The 21284-nt window shown below is 37.7% G+C and overlaps 3 non-coding genes across 3 annotated transcripts; 2 read left to right on the top strand and 1 right to left on the bottom strand.

The window, feature by feature from the left end:
- The first annotated feature begins 1995 nt into the window (after positions 1–1995).
- LOC131222892 (small nucleolar RNA R71) lies at positions 1996–2102 on the top strand. The gene has a single exon (XR_009160220.1). It is a non-coding gene; the product is annotated as a small nucleolar RNA R71 (small nucleolar RNA).
- Positions 2103–13762: 11660 nt separating this feature from the next.
- On the top strand, positions 13763–13869 carry LOC131223158 (small nucleolar RNA R71). The gene has a single exon (XR_009160313.1). It is a non-coding gene; the product is annotated as a small nucleolar RNA R71 (small nucleolar RNA).
- Positions 13870–20047: 6178 nt separating this feature from the next.
- LOC131222858 (small nucleolar RNA R71) lies at positions 20048–20154 on the bottom strand. Its single transcript, XR_009160210.1, has one exon. It is a non-coding gene; the product is annotated as a small nucleolar RNA R71 (small nucleolar RNA).
- Positions 20155–21284: the final 1130 nt, after the last annotated feature.

Consider the following 21284-nt stretch of genomic DNA (forward strand, 5'->3'; position numbering starts at 1 on the left):
AAGTTCGCAATCAACCATTCAAGGGCTCCCTTATGCTCGATGAGAGTAGAGATTAGCATACTCTCCTATTCTTGCTTAAGGTGGGAAGAAATCACCATCGAGTATGTCTCATCTTGACCTAAATAGACATATTTCAAATCAGAGGGCAAAGGTTTTAAGTCAAGCTTTGGTGCCTTGAGGTTAGACGGTGGAGGCACTATATCAGTTTGGGGTAATTTTTCAAATTGTGGCCTCCACTGGTTAGCTTCAAGTACCGGTGCGGTATCCAACATGGTCCCCATCCCCTGAATCATTTCATCATCAAAATCATGGGAGTGGGCTAGGCACATCTCAAGAGGGTCAGAGGATAAGGTCAAAAGAGTTTTATCTTCCACAAAAGATTTGATCATGTTAATGTCATGGAAATCATCATCATCCTTTGACTGTTTACCTGAATTGAAAAATATATTTAACTCCAATGTCATATTCCCAAAAGAAAAACTCATGACTCCATTCCTGCAATTAATGATTGCATTTGATGTGGCAAGGAATGGGTGACCAAGAATGACAGGAATTTGAGTGTTCATGTCCACGATAGGTTGAGTATCCAGGATAATAAAATCTACCTTGTAGTGGAATTTGTCAACCTGGACCAACACATCGTCAATTATCCCTCTTGGTACATGAACTAAGTGATCGGCAAGTTGTAATGTGGTCCGGGTGGGTTTTAATTCACCCAGACCTAGTTGTTTCATAGACCGAATAAGGAATCAGAATTAAGCTGGCCCCTAAGTCAAGAAGTGTGTGCTCAATCTGGTAATTCCCAATTACACATGCAATGGTTGGGCTACCAGGATCTTTGTATTTTGTGGCATAACTTTCTTTAGGATGACACTCACTTTTTTAGTTAGAAAGATTTTCTTTTGAATATTTTGCCGTCTTTTGGTCGTACACAAGTCTTTCAGAAAGTTGGCATATAAAGGTATTTGTTTCACCGCATCCAGTAAAGGAATATTGACCTTCACTTGTTTCAACACCTCTAGAATGTCCTGAGAGTTAGAGCGAGGTTTTAGTGTAATCAATCAGTGGGGAAATGGAGCAATCGGCTTCCCTTGAGGTTCCAGTTCTAATTCTTGTGGAGCATGACTAAATCTATCATTATTGTCCTCTTCCGGGTCCTTAGGCTTTTCCACCCTAACCAGAATGGTTTTGTTAATGGTCTTCCCACTCCTAAGAGTGGTGATAGATTTAGCTTGCTCCATCGAATTTGAAGAGCTCGAGTTGCTACTTCATATTACGGTTTTGGATTGGGAAGAGGTTAAACTGGAAGGCTCCCCCTGTTCCTAATTGCACTTTTAATTTCAAGCCCTTGTATGGCCTTTCTGAGGTCTTGAAAGACTTGTAACATACCCTGATTGAAAAGCTCTTGATTTTGAAGATGCTTTAAAACCGGATCCTCCTAAGATTTCCCTTGAATTGGAATTTGATTAGGGAATCCTTTAGGTGTAGGAGTTTGTTCATTTCTCCAACTCAAGTTTAGATGATTTCTCTAGCTAGGATTGTACGTATTAGAGGTGGGCCCACTAACATGTCTTTGGTAATTATTTATGACATTCGATTACTCATTCAGTACCTCTTGAAAGCAGTATTGTTGGACAATTTTCAGTTGTGTGAATGTTGCAAGCACAAATACCATAAACAATTTCATTACCCTTATCCTTCTTTAATTTCATGGCCTCGAATTTTCTAATAAGATTAGCCACTTTAACATTGATATCATCATCCTCTTTCAGGAGATACATTCTGCCCCTCTCCTTGGATTTAGTTGGCCTAGACGTTGTGCTTGATTTTGGGGAGATGTCCCATGATTGTGTGTTTTCAATAAGCTTGTCAAAATAATCCCACAAATTATCGACACTTTTATTCACGAATTCCCCATTACACATTGTCTCAACCAATTAGCACTTGAAAGACGTCAGTCCATCATAGAAGATTTTTGTGATGTGCCATGTTTCAAAACCATGTTGTGGGCATGAACTGACAAGATCATTAAACCATTCCCAACATTGGAAGATTGTTTCATCTTACTTTTAGGTGAAGTTCATGATCAACTTTCTAAGGGTGTTCATCTTATGGTCTGAAAAAAATTTCTTTATGAACTCCCTTGTCATGTCATTCCATCTACCAATAGATCGAGGACGTAGTGAATGCAACCACGTCTTAGCTTTCTCTTTTAAAGAAAAGGAAAGAGTTTCAGCCTCACCATGTCGTCAGACACACTAGGAAAATATAGAGTGGCTATGATTTCATCAAACTCTTTCAAGTGTAGATATGGATTTTCAAATTCAAGCTTATAAAATTTTGAAGGAGTTGGATCACCCCTGGCTTGATATCCATGTGTCCCATATTTTCTAGATAAAGCATGTATGAAGTGTACTCACCCCTGCCTATTGTAAATAGTCTAGTTAAGTATAAGGTGGGGATGCTTGAGACACCTCATTCTCATCCTAGACTTCCTCAACCCGAGTTTGAGGTTGATTAGCCGGTTGATTGGTAACCATCACTTCAATTAACTTTAAGAATCTCAAGTGGTGTCTAATCATATGATAGATAGATAACCCCTCAACTAATCCTCCTTCACTCAAAAGACGTCGAGTGTTATCACAGACCCACTTGGACATGAAACACTCTCAGACCTCAATTTCAAATTCTAACCTAAACCTAAAAAGAACAGAAGGAAATAAGAATTCTGAAAAAAGAAAGGAAGAGAATTAGAAAGAAGTTACCAAATTAGAAGTTCCTAATTTAAGATCCTACAAAATAAAATAAAAGAAATCAGTTTCTAAAAATAGAAATTCTAAAATTAAAAAGTTTCTAAAAATAAAAATAGAAAGATAAGTTAGTTTCTAAAAAGGAAATAAGGAAAACATTAGTTTCTAAAAATGAAAAAGTAAATAAATCCTAATCTTAACCTGCTTCCAAAACTAATCAATCTCAGAAAAACACTGTCATTAATCCTGGCAACGACGCCAAAAACTTGTTCACAACCCCAAGTGTAGGGTCGCAATGTAGTAATAATCTCAGTGATACCGAGGTTGAATCCACATGGACTAATCTTGTGTATTTATTCTAAGAGTAATTAGAATTAAAACAAGGAAAAGATCTAACCTAAATCAGGAAAGTAGAGAGTAATTGTGAGATAATGAATTTAGAAACTTAAGAATTTAAAGGTGGAAAACTAGGGTTTCCAGGGAATCACTTGCAGCTATTAAGTTGTTTCCTTATTTGATTCAAGCCACTCAATTGGAATTGGAGTCATATCCTATCCAATTGGAAGATATTCAATAAGATGAGATCTAAACATCCATTGACCTACTTTTCAACAAATGAAAGTTGTGAAGATTGGAAGTGATTTCATCACCTAACCATGCCCAGGAGACAACGGTAAATGACAGGGTATACCGATCTAACAACTAACATGGGAGAATTTTGAAGGATGGAAGGGATTCCGTCACCCATCCATGCCCAAGGGACGATGGTGAACAACAGGATTTCCTATTTTCACAAACTCCAAACAAAAAAAGAAAGTACTTCAAGCTATTGCAGATCCATTGTAATTTCAGTCACAACAAACCATTAAACACTAAAAGTATTCCTTAAATATCAAACTAGAATCAAAGGAGTTCATCAATAACAAGAATCAAACAAGAAAAACATCTCAACCATGCTACAAGCTTCACCCCTTAGCCCTAGCTAAGGGATCTAGCCAACCATAGACATGATTAGATTAAAAACCCTAGAAGAAAGCATTAAATACTAAGGAGAAGGAAAAAAGAACTCTTAGGAAGTGGCTTTGCCCTTTTTCTCTACTTCTTTAAACCCTAGATATCCCTCAAAGTCTATAGGAAACCCATATTTATAGCCCTGTCCGCATATATTTGCAAAACCACCTTAAATTTACGCACTCCGCAATAGTTATGCATAATTCTTCATTGTCATCGAATAGCCTTTCATCAAAGAATATATTTAATTTGTCCAGCAACTAAACTTGATTTTCATATAATTCTTCGATGTCCTCTAACTGCGTTCGAGTCATGTAACATGGCTCGTTGAGGCTCTGCGTCGAAAACCTTGGGTTGCCGGGAGGTCTTCACATTATCCTTTAGATAAATGAGGTGAGTAAAAATCTAAAGGTCAATTCCCTTGAGATCCGCAATTGACCATAAAAGGACCCCCTTGTGTTCAATGAGAGTAGAAATACTCTCATGTTCTTGCTCGAGTGGAAAGAAATCACCACCGGGTATGTCTCGTCTTGACCTAAATAGACATATTTTAAATCGAAGGGTAAAGATTTTTGGTCAAGCTTCGGTGCCTTGAGGTTAAATGGTAGAGGCACTACATCAGTTTGGGGTAATTCGTTAAATTGTGGCCTCCACCAGTTGATTTCAAGTACCTGCATGGTATCCATCATGGTTCCCATCTCCCTAATCATAACATCTTCTAAATCATGGGAGTGAGCAAGGCACGTCTCTAGAGGGTCAGAGGATAAGGTCAGAAGAGTTCTATCTTCCACGAAAGAATCAATTAGGTTAATATCATGGGAATCATCATCATTCTCTAATTATTTACCTATATTGAAAAAGATATTTAGCTCTAATGTCATATTTTCAAAAGATAAACTCATGACTCCATTCCTACAATTAATGATTGCATTTGATGTGGCAAGGCATGGGCGACCAAGAATGACTGAATTTGAGTGCTCATGTTCACGATGGGTTGAGTATCCAGGACGATAAAATATACTGGGTAGTAGAATTTGTCAACCTAGACTAACACATCCTCAATTATCCCTCTCGGTACATGAACTGAGCGATCGACAACTTGTAATATGGTCTGGGTGGGTTTTAATTCATCTAGACTCAATTGTTCATATACCGAGTGTGGGATCAGATTTACGCTCCGTATTAAGTCAAGAAGGACATGCTCAATATGGTAATTCCCAATTACACAAGCAATGGTTGGGCTACCGGGATCTTCGTATTTCCATCACACACCTTGCTTTAGGATGGCACTCACTTTTTTTGTTAAAAATATTTTCTTTTAATACTCTGCTTTCTTTAGGTCGTACATAAATCTTACAAAAATTTGGCGTATGAGGGTATTTTTTTAACGACATCTAGTAGAGGAATAGTGACCTTCACTTATTTTAGTACCTTTAGAATGTCCTGAGAGTTAGGGAGAGGTTTTGATGCAATCAACCATTGGGGGAATGATGTAATCGGCTTACCTTAAAGTTCCAGTTTTAATTCTTGTGAAGTAGTGCTCGGTCTATCAGTTTCATCTATTTTCGGGTCCTTAGAATTTTCAGCCCTTATCGGAATAGATTTATCAATTTTTTCCCACTCCTAAGGGTGGTGATAGCCTTAGCTTACTCCATTTGATTTGAAGAGCTTGGATCACTAATTTCATATTGAGGTTTAAGATTGAGGAAAGGTTAAGCAGGAAGCATCCCCTTCTCTATAACCATAACATGTGAATCCATCTTTTGCATAAATTTTGTAAGTTCTCATAATGCTTGGGTAAGCTCCTGAGTTTGTGTATAATTTTGAACCGGGTCCTCTTGAGGTTTCCCTTGATTTGGAATTTGATTAGGGAATCCTTGAGGAGTAGCAGTTTGTCCATTCCTCCAACTAAAATTTAGATGATTTCTCCAACCAGGATTGTATGTATTGGATATGGGTCCATTGAAAGGTCATTGGTAATTATACACAGCATTAGATTGCTCATTCAGTACCTCTTGAAAAGCCAGTATTGTTGGGCAATTTTCAGTTGTGTGAATGTATAAGACCTCGTACTTTTCAGTACTTAGGTGTTAGCATTTAAATCAAATCTAGCACGAATGCATGATAAAACATATGTAACTTATAACTTACACCTTGCATGATTACTCATAATCCACCCTTGATTGACCCATTACTTCTTAGCGTAAGATTACATCATCACCGACGAGTTGACCCACAATCCAAATCTAGCCATTAAGGCATGTGATATTACACATAAACACTTCGAGATCAGCCTATAAACTCTAAAATACATCATTTTAACTGTGAAAAACAACCTTCATCTGTAAATCAAGTCATCTAATCGTTGGTTCTCAAAGACAAGCAAACGTCTCATCGCAAAATCAACATTGGCCTTCATGAACCCATTGTATGTCTGGGATCCCAATGCTAATGAAAGCCTAAACCCTGCCTTAGTGAATATATTGAACCCTACATTATCGATCTTGGATTTAGATCATCAGATCCACCATTCATCGAAATCATTATGTCCAACTTAAAGGTCCGTCACTTAATCACCAAACCGATGTCATCAAACCACTAACTTAACCATTGAATCTCACCTAGACAGGCCCTAGGACCATTATAACCATGGATGGTTAGATTGAATGCAATTCGACCATTGGATCAACGAAAATCTACGAATAAAGGGCCAAGAACCTAAATTTATGGCCGATCTTATGGATGGATCTACTAGAAAATTTGTCTGATGACCTATCAGGAGTTGTAGTGTAGGATAGTCGGTGTGGATCTCTTTGAATATCACTATGGGCCCCACACCCATGATGTGAGTGCACAAGTTCTATACACTCGATTTGCACAAAAATACAGCCCGGGTCAACAAGATGTTGACCTGATGATAACAAAAAAAAAAGAGGATTCCTCCTCATTTCCCGCTCGGAAATGGTTCAAACAAACTGCCTTCATTGCGAGTCGGCATGGCCCACCCTCATGACCCCTCAACAAGATATGATCCGTCTATCTAGTAGGGCATCCAAACCTGATCAAAACCCTAATGATTCACACAGTTTAGCTAACGTGAGTGTCCATGAAATTAGGCACAAAACCAACCTACACTTGTGTATTATTCAAAAATGGAAAATATTTGCCATGCTGGCTAATAGCACGTGCGATTCTCCCTCAATCCTAACCATCCGCACAGGAAAATCCCAGCCCTCCATTCTCTCCGCATGGCTTAGGGTTTTCATTGTAGGGAGAGAGAGAGAGAGAGAAAGAGAACCGTCACAACTCATGGACTCGAAAACCTCCTACATTTTGTAGGTTGGCATCTAAATAGTGGGTCCCACAAGGTCTTTATGACCTATTTGAACCTTCCAAACACATCAGATCATAGGAACATCCACCCATTAAGGAATTACCATTGACGGTGGAGTTATCTTCCCCATCTGGCCGACAAACACACCATCTGATCATGGACCCCATTCCTAGATCCAAAATGATCATTTGGTGGGCCACTAACTCATAAATCCATGCCCATGGTCTGATCACAACCATACCATTAGAATACCATCATATCGACTCAAATCCTATCGGGTTAGGCGACTGAATCTATAACTAATCCGTGATTAGTTGTCAGTCCTTCTAGATGTCTAAGAGAGTATAAATAACCCTCTTTCCTTTTAGGGCAACGAATTTAAAAAGGGAGAAAGACAAAAATAAAGAGAGAGAAATAGGGAAAGAACGCCGTTCGAAGCCGTAGCGAGTCGAGTCAACTCAATTCATCGCTGCAAGATCAGGCCGAGTCTAGCACTGCTTTCGATCTTCCTAACAGAGCGAGGAAGAAGAGAGAGAGAAGAGAATAAAGAGAGAGAGAAAGGAAGAAAGGAAAAAGAAGGAAGAAGATGGAAGGCGAGATGGGTGTCGGGTTGTTATCGAGCCTATCTCAGTAGAACTGAGTCAAAGGTGCTCGATTCTAAACGACATGGTTCGAGAATGAGCAGGTTATTGATGGTATCAGATAGAGTTTAGACAAACCTTGCATTTGGGAAACAAACTTATACAAACCTTTAATGTCTCAAGTTGAGATGTTGGAATTAGAGATTTGAACCTAGGAAATTTCCTCTAGACTTTAGAGAAATTCCAAGAATGTAGAGACCCAAACTTAGGTCCCCATCAAAATTTATTAAGTTAGCCACTCAAACTTGTATAAAAATTGCTTAGAATTAAGAAGAATTGAGAGCATAGAAAGTTAAAACCTTAGGCTCCAATGACATTCTAAGATGAGCCATTTGGACTTAGAAACAAAAACTTGGAGTACCTTATAAGCTATCGGAATAGTAGTTTGAACTTAAGAACTAAACCTAGGTACCGTGGGAGGACAAATACCCACTATATTGCACATAGACCAAACAAGAACATTCCCTAGACTCCGCTCCTAAGAAACGGTTTTTAGAAATCTAGAGTTTGAATTTTTCTAAAATTTTCCTTTAGTTAGAAACAAGATCGTCTCAACCTTCAATAAATGAAGAGAACGTAGGTATCGTAAGAAATTACTTACCATCCCTATTGTACATTACATCGGACATAAGCATTCCCCAAAACTTAAGGAATCCAACCATGAATTGTAATTTGAAATTCCCTAATACATCTCTCTAACTAGAGAACATATTTCTCATGATTTCCAGTATTTGGAAGTGTTAGAAGTGAATTTATAAATTTTGGATAAATTTTGAACCCTAGACTAAACATGGATTTGAGATTCTAAATGAATTTGGCAAATTTTAAACTTGAATTTTCATGTAGAACTCTAGGTCCTAAAATTTTCAGGTAGAGAATTAGGAAATCATGGTGCGTAGTGAAAGAATAAAGGACACTTGGACATGTTCACAGAGACTTGAGTGTTCTTATTGCAAAATTAGAAGATTTCTTTATAATTTTTAGGAATCTAGGTTGTAAATACACATCTAAATAGATTGGGAGAAAGTACACCATTAGATGATTTTTCCACTTGTAATAATAATAATTAGGACGTACATTGTCAAATTCGAGGACGAAATTTTCTTTGGGGGTAGATTGTAACAACCCCAATTTTGATAATTAGTTGTATACATTTGTACACCCAAATATGTTTCAAAGAGAAAGTAGTGAATGAGTAGAAATAGGGTAAAATGGATATTCTCATTCCTATTAATAATATGAGTGTGGAATCTCGAGGACGAGATTTTCTTTAAGGGGGGTAGATTGTAACACCCCATACTTTTCAGTACTTGGGTGTTACCATTTAAATCAAATCTAGCACGAACGCATTATAAAACATACGTAACTTATAACTTACACCACGCATGATTACTCATAATCCACCTTTGATTGACCCCTTACTTCTCAGCGTAAGATTACATCATCACTGACGAGTTGACTTACGATCCAAATCCAGCCATTAAGGCATTTGATATCGCACCTAAACACTTCGAGATCTGCCTATAAACTCTAACATAGATCAATCTAACTATGGAAAACAGCCTTCATCTGTAAAAATCAAGTCATCTGACCGTTGGTTCTCAAAGACAAGCAAACATCTCATCACGAAATCAACGTTGGCCTTCATGAACCCATTGTATGTTTGGGATCCCAATGCTAATGAAAGCCTAAACCCTACCTTGGTGAATAAATTGAACCCTACCTTATCAATCTTGGATCTTAGATCATCAGATCCACCATTCATCGAAACCACTATGTCCAACTTAAAGGTCCGTCACTCAATCCCCACACCGAGGTCATCAAACCACTAACTTAACCATTGAATCTCACTTGGACAAGCCCTAGGACCATTATAATCATAGATGGTCAGATTGAATGCAATTCGACCATTGGATCAACGAAAATCTATGAATAAATGGCTAAAAACCTAAATTTATGGCCCATTTGATGGATGGATCTACTGGAAAATTTGTCTGATGACCTATCAGGAGTTGCAGTGTAGGATAGTCGGTGTGGATCTCTTTGAATATCACTATGGGCCCCACACACATGATGTGAGTGCACAAGTTCTGTACACTTGATGTGCACGGAACTACAGCTCGGGTCAACAAGACGTTGACCCGATGATAAAAAAAAAAGAAGAGGATTCCTCCTCATTTCCCGCTCGAAAACGGTTCGAACAAACTATCTTCATTTTGAGTCGGCATGGCCCACCCTCATGACTCCTCAACAAGATTTGATCCATCTATCTGGTAGGGTGTCCAATCCTAATCAAAACCCTAAAGATTCACATAGTCTAGCTAACGTGAGTGTGCATGAAATCAGGCGCAAAACTAACCTGCACTCATGTATTTTTCAAAAATGGAAAATATCTGCCAGGCTAGCTAATAGCACATATGATTCTCCCTCAATCCTAACGATCAACATAGGAAAATCCCAGCCCTCCATTCTCTTCGCATGACTTAGGGTTTTCGTCACAAGGAGAGAGAGGGAGAGAGCCACCGCAACTCATGGACTCGGAGACCACCTAGATTTTGTAGGTTAGCATATAAATGGTGGGTCCCACAAGGTCTTTATGACCTATCTGAACCTTTCAAACACAACAGATCATAAGACCATCCACCCATTGAGGAATTGCCATTGACGGTGGAGTTATCTTCCCCGTCTAGCCGACAAATGCACCATCTGATCATGGACCTCATTCCTATATCCGAAACGATCATTTAGTGGGCCACTAACTCAGAAATCCATCCCTACGGTCCAATCACAACCATACTATTAGAGTACCATCATATCAACTCAAATCCTTTCGGGTTAGGCAACTGAATCTGTAACTAATCCGTGATTAGTTGTCGGTCCTTCTAGATGTCAAAGAGAGTATAAATAACCATCTTTCCTTTTAGGGCAACGAATTTAAAAAGGGAGAAAAGAGAAAAATAAAGAGAGAAATAGAGAAAGAACGTTGTTTGGAGCCGCAGCAAGTTGAGTTGACTCAATTCATCGCTGTAAGATCGGGCCGAGACTAGCACTACTTCTGATCTTTCTAATAGAGCGTGGAAGAAGAGAGAGGAGAATAGAGCGAGAGCGAGAGGGAGGAAGAAAGGAAAAAGAAGGAAGAAGATGGAAGGCGAGATGGGTGTCGGGTTACTGTCGGGCCTAACTTAGTAGAACTGAGTCAAAGGTACTCAATTCTAAATGAGTTGGTTCGAGCATGAGCAAGTTCTTGGTGGTTCAGAGAGAGTGTGAGCTAAAGAAGAAAGAAGAAAGGGAAGAAAGATGGAGGAGAAGAGGAAGGAAGAGAAATGAGAGAAAGGGAGAACCAACTCAAGGTTGTCATTGAGTTAGTCTTACTATGTCCAGCCAACTTGCTGGACATTCATTTCAAAAGGAAGATCAAGAAGAATGGAAGAAAGAAAGAAAATGAAAGAGAGAAGGGAAAACAAGTCAAACCGCTACTGGTTTTGCTGCACGGAGTTGACCCAAACTGAGTCGACTCAGTCAAGTGGAGGCCAATGTTCCACTGACCTTGGGTTGTTAGTTAGAAAGAAGAAGAGGAGAGGACATGAAGAAAGAAGGAGAAAGAGAAGGAAGATAGTAGGGAAGAGGAAGAAGGGGGGCGAGTCACTGAGTTGACTCAGTTCAAAACCGAGTTAGTAGTCTGGCTCACTATTTGGTTAGGTATGACCTTGCTGGAAGTTCTTAGTAAAGGTAGAAAAGAAGAAAATAAAAAGAAAGAGAAGGAAGAAGAAAGGAGAGGGGGTGAAGATACTGTGACTTGCCTGAGTCAAGTCGTCGATTCAACAATCAAGTTTGGAAATATTGATTCCTAAATGCCTCCTCAGATTGCGAAATAGGTACCAAATTGCATTGGAAAATAACTCAAGTGAGGTGTATCCCTTCCAAACCTTACATTATTAGCTAAAGTAGAATTTAATTAAAACATAAGTGAGCTTAATTAATGTTTAACCTTTGAATTTCCATGTAGGAAATATATTTTTCCAATCAGCACACTTAGAGTACAATATTAGCAAGTAAATTCAAATTGAAAGGTGAGGATCACCCTTCAAGCTTTTCTACATCTTGATGGTTAACTTGTTTATTCATCTTCGTTCATTTATCTTATTGACTGCGTAATATGATTCATTGCTCTTATTGATTTTGATTCCTTATAATAGATTGATGAATTGGATTTGAATTCATATATATGAACATGTTATGGATTACAAACATTTATATTATAGTTTAAGATAAGTACCTTAAATGTGTAATTGCTATCGATGTTGTTCGTGGCTGATTTTACCGCATGAGGTTACTTGATGATGTTTTAGGAAATCCTACCTCGAACTAGTGGCCCCTTGTGTAATGAATTAAATAAATTTACATTGTGGACTTACCACCTTGTGGATCATTTGTGCCTATGTGGCTTTTGAAGAATAATCCCTTTTTATGAAACTATTAGGTGGAATATTTGGCCCTTACGGCTTTTATGGAATAATTGCCCCACATGACTTTAATGGATTATTTTATATAACTTTACGGTGGTAAGTTCTACTTGTTGGACAATGATTGGCCACTAGTTGGAGAGTTCTACCCTTAAAACATTATGTTTAATAGTCTCATGAGCTAGGGATGGTGGAATGGGACACCATGCCTGAGCTGTTGGCCTATGTTGGGTGACAAACCCCCCATAGTGACTTTTAGGCTCTTATAAAAATAGTTATTTGAAATTGGAATAATAATAGTTGGACTAATCATGCACCTTCTTTGCATATGGACTTTACCGGGTGGTCGATACAAGATACAAGGGTTTTCTTGGATCACTATGGGCTGTACCATATAGTATTTTACTGAGTGATCCTAAATTATTATTTCGTGCATTCATATCGCTATGGATGTCCTTGTTACATGGACTTTTTTGGGTCCCTAGTCTTTCTTAGGGCATACCTTTGAGTACTTTTATGAGAGACTTGTCCACCTTGGGTGTCCTCGTTGCATGGTCTTTTTCGAGTGGCTAATTCTCCTTAAGGCATACCTTGAGTACTTTTCTAGGTGACTAGTTCTCCTTGGGCAACCTTTTGCCAGCTGGATGTGCATCCCCACGTCTATGAGCATGTACATACATTCATGCATTTAAACAAGATTATCTTTGTGAAAGTTATTTAATGAATGTATATCTGATGAACCTTATCTGATTTTTATGATAATCATTGTAAATATTTGTTATACACTGCTCCTGATAACTATGTTAAATTATCTTGATGATACGATAAATCTTGGGGGTTATACCTTACTAGGATAGCCATTAATGCTATCAAATCATATTCAGTGTGCAGGATACATGGATGATGTTCGGGTTGTCCTAGTGTGTCACATGGAGGGATCGATGACTATGCAACTCTAGTTTATAGTCCACTTTTATTATTTGTTTGCTCAATTTTTAGTTTCGAGACATTGGTTTGTATAAGTTTATGGGTAACCACTCGAATAATTGATTTTGTATATCTGGACTCCCTCTTATACTTGATTGGTTTCTATTTCGCTAGTTTACCAACTCTAATAAAGAAAAAAATGTTCATGATATTTGAGCCACCGTTAAAGGTTAACACTTGGGTTTTTGGAAAATTAGTAGTGTACTCGGGTTTCGAGAACCAGGGTGTTACAAAATGTTGCAAGCACAAATACCGCAAATAGTTTCCTTAGCCTTACACTTCTTTAATTCCATGACCTCGAATTTTCTTATGAGATTAGTCACTTTAGCATTGATATCATCATCCTCTTTCAGAAGGTATATTTCGCCCATCTCCTTTGATTGAGCGAGCCTAGATATGGTACTCAATTTTGGGGAGACGTCCCATGATTGTGCGTTTTCAGCAAGTCTGTCCAAATAATCCCACACATCAATGACATTTTTGTTCAAGAATTCCCTATTGCACATTGTATCGACCAATTAATGCATGGAGGATGTCAGTCCTTCATAGAAAAAGTGTGTAATATACCACGTTTCAAAACCATGTTGTGGGCATGAACTGACAAGATCCTTGAACCACGTCCAACATTAGAAGAATGTTTTATCTTCCTTTTGGGCGAAGTTCATGATTGACTTTCTGAGGATGTTCGTTTTATGGTGTGGGAAATTTTTCTTTATGAACTCCCTTGTCATATCGTTTCACCTACCAATAGATTGAGGATATAGCGAATGTAACCATGTCTTAGCTTTCTCTTTCAAAAGAAAGGGAAACAGTTTCAGCCTAACCGTGTCATCGGACACATTGGGAAAATATAAAGTGGCTATGATCTCATCAAACTCTTTCAAGTGTAAATATGGATTTTCATATTCAAGTCCATGGAATTTTGGAAGGAGTTGGATCACCCTTGGCTTGATATCCATATGTCCCGTATTTTCTGAAAAAACCATGCATGAGGCGGGGGTGCTTGATGCACCTCATTATCATCTTGGATTTTCTCAACCCTAGGTTGAGGTGGATTTGGAGGTTGATTGACAGCCATAACTTCAGTTAACTCTATGGATCTCTAGTGGTGTCTAATCCTGTGATGGATAGATAACCTCTCAACCAATCCTTTTTCACTCAAGAGACATCGAGTGTTGTTATGGACCCACTTGAGCATGAAACACTCTTAGTCCTCAATTTCAGAATCTAACCTAAACCTAAAAGGAAATATGGAAATAGAAATCTAGAAATAGAAAGATAGATAATCAGAAAGAAGTTACCAAATTAGAAGTTTCTATATTGGGATCCTGCAGAAAAAAGGAAAAGAAATTAGTTTCTAAAAAAGAAATAAGAAAGCAACATAGTTTCTAAAAAACAAATTAGGAAAGTTTCTAAAAATAAAAAGTAAGTTTCTAAAAATAAAAAGTAAGTTAGTTTCTAAGAACAAAGTAGGAAAGTAAACTAGTTTTTAAAAACGAATTAGGAAAGTTATTAATCCTAGAAAAAGAAAACAAATTAGTTTCTAAAAATAAATCAGAAAAACCCTAACCTAAAAATAGAAAGTAAATAAACCCTAATCTTAACCTAATTTTAAAACTATTTAATCTCAAAAAAAATGCAACCGTTAGTCCCCGGCAACAACGCCAATAACATGTTCACAACCCCAAGTGTAGGGCCGCGATGTAGTAATAATCTCGATGACACCGAGGTCAAATCCATAGGGACTAATCTCCTATGTATTCTGAAAGTAACTAGAAGTAGAACTAGAAGAAGATGTAAATCTAAATCTGAAAGTGTAGAGAGAGTAATTGTGAATTATTTAACTAAAACTTGTAAATTCAAAGGCAGGAACTAGGGTTTCCAAGGATCCACTTGTAGCAATGAGGGTGATTCCTTACTTGATTCAAGTAACACAATTGGAATTGAAGTCCTATGCTATCTAATTGGAAGATATAGCAATTAAGATCAAATTTGAACTTCCTTTGACCTAATTATCAAAAGAGGAGAATTATGATAATTGGAAGGGATTCCATCACCAAACCATACCCATGAGATGATGACAAACAACAGGATTTAGCAATCCCATAATCTCAAAACAGGAAAAGAAGATACTTAAAGTTATTGCAGATCTATTGGAATTTAAGTCACAATAAATCATTAAAAATTGAAAGCATTCCTTAAATATTGAACTAGAATCAAAGTAATTTCAACATAAACATGAATCAAAGTAATAAAAACATCCCATCACGCTACAAGCTTCACCTCTTAGCCCTAGGGAAGAGGTTTAGCCAACCATAGACATGATTGGATCTAAAACCCTAGGAGAAAATATGAAAACTAAGGAAGAAAGGAAGAAAAACGCTTGGCGACGACTCTCCACCCTTATGCTTTTCTCCTCCAAACCCTAGATGATCCCCAGGGATGCCCTGAGGACTCTTATTTATAATTGAGCAATCCCCCTCTTGCATCGACTTGGAAGAATCTATAAACCGACTCAAATTTACATAGTCCGCGTAAATTTTGTGTAACAACTTCGATGCATCGAAGGTCTTTCGATATGATATTTGATATAAGCTTCGAGGCATCGAAGGTCTTTCGATATCATCGAAACTGGTCTAGAACTGTCCAGCAAGTTTGGCTTAAAAATCCTATAATTTTCGATTCCACCTTCGATACATCTAAGTACCTTCGATATGATCTTTGATGCATCTAAGTAATTTCGATATAATCGAAGGTGATTTTGGCAGTTTTCCAAAATTAGACTTTTCTGGTCCCAGAATCTATTTTCAGGACAATTTTCAGGATTCCTTGTCTTCACTTTAAATATTCGATTTTCTCCCTTCATCACTTAGTTTCCTTGGATCTTTGGCATGTGAATTCATTAATCTTAGTCTCCTAAGATCCATCCCTTACCTTGGTGATATTTGAGCATCAAATCCATGCTTTTATCACCTTTTCCAATCCAAGCTCTTAAAATTCACCTTGCAACACAAACATGAGTAAAATATGACATTAAGTAGTATCATATTCACAAAACCAATATATAAATGAGGGATAATGTGAAATATTTGACCCTCAACACATACAAATTGATCCAATGTGTGCGCTCTTGACACTTGAAGTTCTTTCTAACATGGAATGCAAGCATGTTCTTCGCAGCTTCTTCTTGACAAGCTTCATTACAGGCTTTGTTGACAAGTCTTTGATCAAATCTTGACAAGTGTACATATGATGCAAGAATGGACAGTCATGACTTCAAGAATTTGATAATTCTCTGCTCATTTTTGGGAACAAGAATTCACAATGCGCACTTCCTTAAGAAGTTTGAGAGATCTTAGGTTTACGATTTAAAAATTTTTAGGATAACATTGCCTTTTGGTTTTGAACTTTCTTAGGAGACCCTCTAATTCGAGAGTCGACTCATCATCTTCCATGTCATCGGTTTTGTACTAACCCTTTAGTTTAAAGTCCAATTCAAGATCAAAATCAATAAGCCGACTTCATACTCAAGTTATTTGTCTGACTGACTTGGCACTTTATTGCCTTTTCTTTTTTAAAAGTATTTCTAGATTATTTTTTTTGCGTTTTGAAAATTTTATTTTTACAACTTTGCAAGTATCTGATTGTTTTTAATATTTAATGTTTTGGATTTTTAAATCTTTTTTTTAATTTTTTTTTTCGTTGTAAGGAACACCAAGAGAGACTGCAACGTGAATCAGGAGTTGCCTTATTTGGCTCGCAGAGCCAACGTTATACATTGGCTTTTATTGCCATATGGGGGCTACGACCATATTACTGCCCTGCGCTCCTTTCCCTTAGGAGGCAGAGCCAAAGGGATTAATAGGTGGGCCTCCATTGTTGTGCTTGACAATTAGGATGAGTCTAGGGTTGGGCTCTAAGTTGATGTCAGATGTGATTCCTCCCAGTTCATCCCCGATGGATTACAGCTCCTCGAGTTCTTCCAGCTTGGGTGGGAGCAGGATTGTGGTCCAGTCAGTCGGGAGTAATTCATGCCCTTTGTCTGAGTCCTCTGTAGTATCAAATAGGATCGATGTACATGGGAAAGGATTTCCCTCCTTTTGATGACCTTTTATTCTTCTAATGCCCCTGTGCTTTGGTTTCTTGCCTGAAAGATGTTGATATCTATTGAGGGTCAAATATTGCATATTATCCCCCATTTATTTCTTGGTTTTACAAACATAATATGGCTTAATGTTATATTTTACATGTGTTTGTGTTGCAAGGTGAATTTAAGAGCTTGGATTGAAAAGAATGCTAAAATCATAGATTTAGTGCTTAAGAGTTGCCAAAGCAAAGAAGGGATCTTTAGAGACCAAGATTGAAGATTTCAAGACTCCAAGATCCAAGAAAACCAAGTGCAAAAGGAAGGAAGTCGAAAGAACAAGCGCAGAAATCACAAAGACTTGCTATCGAGGACCGTTTGATGACATTAAATATCTATTCGATGACATCGAACACTGGTTGATGACATCGAATTTATGAGGGAAAATCAAGTTGGTTGCTAGACATATTGGGTGCCTTTATTAATCAATCGAAGACATGTACAATGATTCGAAGGAAGGTCCTCGTGACATCGAAGACTGCTCGATGGCATCGAATTTATTGAAGAAATTGAAGCAACTCGCTGGACTGTTTTGTACACATTCTCGATGACTCGAAGACCTATTCAATGGATCGAAGCTTCGCTCGATGACATTGAAGGACAGTTCGATGACACAAAGACTTAAGTAGTGTGAAACAGCGAAAAGGTGCGACTTTTGGATTCAAACCCCTTCAATGTCATCGAAGGATGTTCGATGACATCGAAGGCATTACGCAAAGTTACGCAAAGTGTGCAAATTTGATCCGATTTTGCGGATCTGCGGAACTGGGCTTACACATAAGGGTTTCCTAGGAACTTTTTACGATATCTAGGGTTTGGAGAAGTAAAGAAAAAGGGCGGAGCCGCTTCCCAAGAGTTCTTTTTCCCTTCTTCTTAGTTTTTAATGCTTTCTTCTAGGGGTTTTAATCCAATCATGTCTATGGTTGGTTAGATCCCTTAGCTAGGGCTAAGGGGTGAATCTTATGGCATGGTTAGGACGTTTCTCTTGTTTGATTCTTATTATTGTTGAACTCCTTTGATTCTAGTTTGATATTTAAGGAATACTTTTAGTTTTTAATGGTTTGTTGTGACTTAAATTACAATAGATCTGCAATAGCTTGAAGTATCTTCTTTTTCTGTTTGGAGTTTGTGAAAATAGAAATCCTGTTGTTTTGCATCTTCCCTTGAGCATGGCTGAGTGATGGAATCCCTTCTATTCTTCACAATTCTCCCATGTTGGTTGTTGGATCGGTATATCCTGTTGTCTACTATTGTCTCCTGGGTATGGTTAAGTGATGGAATCACTTCCAATCCTCACAACTTAGTCAATGGAAGTTCAGATCTAAGTTTGTTGAATATCGTTCAATTAGATAGGATAGAACTCCAATTCCGATTGAGCACCTTAAATCAAATAAGGAAACATCCTAATAACTGCAACTGGATCCCTAGAAACCCTAGTTCCCACCTTTAAATTCTTAAGTTTCTAAATTCATCATCTCACAATTACTCCCTACTCTCCTGATTTAGGTTAGATCTTCTCCTAGTTTTGATTCTAATTACTTTCAGAATAGACACACAAGATTATTTCTTCTGGATTTGACCTTTCACCAAGATCATTACTACATCGCGACGCTGCACTTGGGGTTATGAACAAGTTTTTGGCGCCGTTGCCGAGGATTAACAGTTTTGTTTTTCTAAGATTGATTAATTTTAGAAGTAGGTTAAGATTATGATTTATTTACTTTCTAGTTTTAGAATAACAGTTTCTCTAGATTATTTTTTTAAAGAAGCTAACTTAACTTTCCTGTTTTGTAGGATCCTAATATAGAAACTTCTAATTTTGTAATCTCTTTCTAATTTTTTTTCAATTCGTAGATTAGGGTTTGTTTTTTGTTTTTAAAAACATTCTAATTTTAGGATTTCTTTTTTTTTTTTAATTATAGAAACTACTCATCTTTTTATTTCTATTTTTAGAAACGTTCTAATTTTAGAATTTCTATTTTAAAAACTGACTTGTTTTATTTTGTTCTGCAGGATCTTAATTTAGGAACTTCTAATTTGGTAACTTCTTTCTAATTCTCTCGCTTTCTATTTCTAGATCTCTATTTCCTTCTTCTTTCTTTTAGGGTTAGGTTAGAATCTGAAATTGAGGGCTGAGAGTGTTTCATGCCCAAGTGAGTCCGTGACAACACTCAACATCTTTTAAGTGAAGGAGGATTGGTTAAGGGGTTATCTATCCATCACAGGATTAGACACCACTCAAGATCCTTAGAATTAATTGAGGTTATGGCTGTAAATCAACCTGTAAATCAACCGGTGAATCAACCGCAACCTTGAGTTGTGGAAGTCCAGGATGAGAATGAGGTGCATCAAGCACCCCCACCTCTTACTTTACGAGATTACTTACAACTAGCGGGGGTGAGCACCCCTTCTTGTATGATTTTTTTAGGAAACACAGGAAACATGAATATCAGGCTTGGAGTGATCCAACTCCTTCCAAAGTTCCTTAGACTTGAATCTAAATGTCCATACCTGCACTTGTAAGAGTTTGACGAGGTTACAGCCACTTTATACTTTCCTAACATGTCTGAGGACACGATCAGGCTGAAACTCTTTCCTTTCTCCTTGAATGAGAAAGCTAAGACGTGGTTGCACTCACTACGTCCACGATCTATTGGCACATGGAATGACATGATGAAGGAGTTCATAAAAAATTCTTTCCATACCATAAGACGAACACCATCAGAAAGTCGATCATGAACTTCGCCCAAAGGGAAGATGAAACATTCTTCCAATGTTGGGAGCGGTTCAAGGATCTCATCAGTCCATGCCCACAACATAGTTTTGAAACATGGCACATAACAACTTTCTTCTACGATGGACTGACATCTTCAATGTGCTAATTTGTCGAGACGATGTGCAATGGGGAATTCATGAATAAAAATGTTGATGAGGTGTGGGATTACTATTACAAACTCGCTGAAACCACATAATCATGGGACATCACCCCAAAACCTAACACCACATAATCATGGGACATCACCCCAAAACCTAACACCACATCTAAGCTTACTCAAGCAAGGGAGAGATGTGAGAGATAATTGTTGAAAGAGGATGATGATATAAAGCTAAAGTGGCCAGTCTCGTAAGGAAGGTCGAGGTCATGGAACTTAAGAAGGATAAGGCTAAGGAAGTTATTTGCGGTATCTATGCTTGCAACATATATACAATTCAAAATTTCCCAATGATACCTATTTTTCAAGAGGCACTAAACGAGTAATCGAATGCTATGAACAATTACCAAAGACCTTTCAGTGGACCCATCTCTAACACATACAATCCTAGTTGGAGAAATCATCCAAACTTTAGTTGAAGGAATGAACAAACTACTACTCCTCAAGGAATCTGTAACCAATTCTTGAATCAAGGGAAACCTTAAGAAGATCCTGTTTGGAAACATATTCAAAATCAAGAGCTTATCAATAAGAGTATATTGTAAACCCTTCAAGACCTTTCAAAGGTCATACAAGGGCATGAGACAAAAAAATCAAATGAGGAAAAGGGATTCTTCCAGCCCAAACTTTCCCCAATCCTAAACCACAACACGAAATAAATGATCCAAGATCTTCAAATCAAATGGAGCAAGATAAGTTTATCACCACTCTTAGGAGTAGGAAGATAATTGATGAATCTATTCCAGTAAGGGATGAAAAGTCTAAGGACCCGGAAGTAGATGAAACTGATAGACCTAGCAACACTCCACAAGAGTTAGAACCGGAACTCCAAAGCAATCCGATTGCACCATTCCTCCAATGGTTGATTACACCAAAACCTCTCTCTAACTCTTAGGACAATCTAGAGGTATTGAAATAAGTGAAGGTCAATATTCATCTACTTAATGCATTGAAACAAATACCTTCATATGCTAAAATTTTGAAAGACTTGTGTATAACCAAAAGATGGTAAAATATTCAA

The sequence above is a fragment of the Magnolia sinica genome, chromosome 1 (genome assembly GCF_029962835.1).
Source record: "Magnolia sinica isolate HGM2019 chromosome 1, MsV1, whole genome shotgun sequence".
Taxonomy (NCBI): domain Eukaryota; kingdom Viridiplantae; phylum Streptophyta; class Magnoliopsida; order Magnoliales; family Magnoliaceae; genus Magnolia; species Magnolia sinica.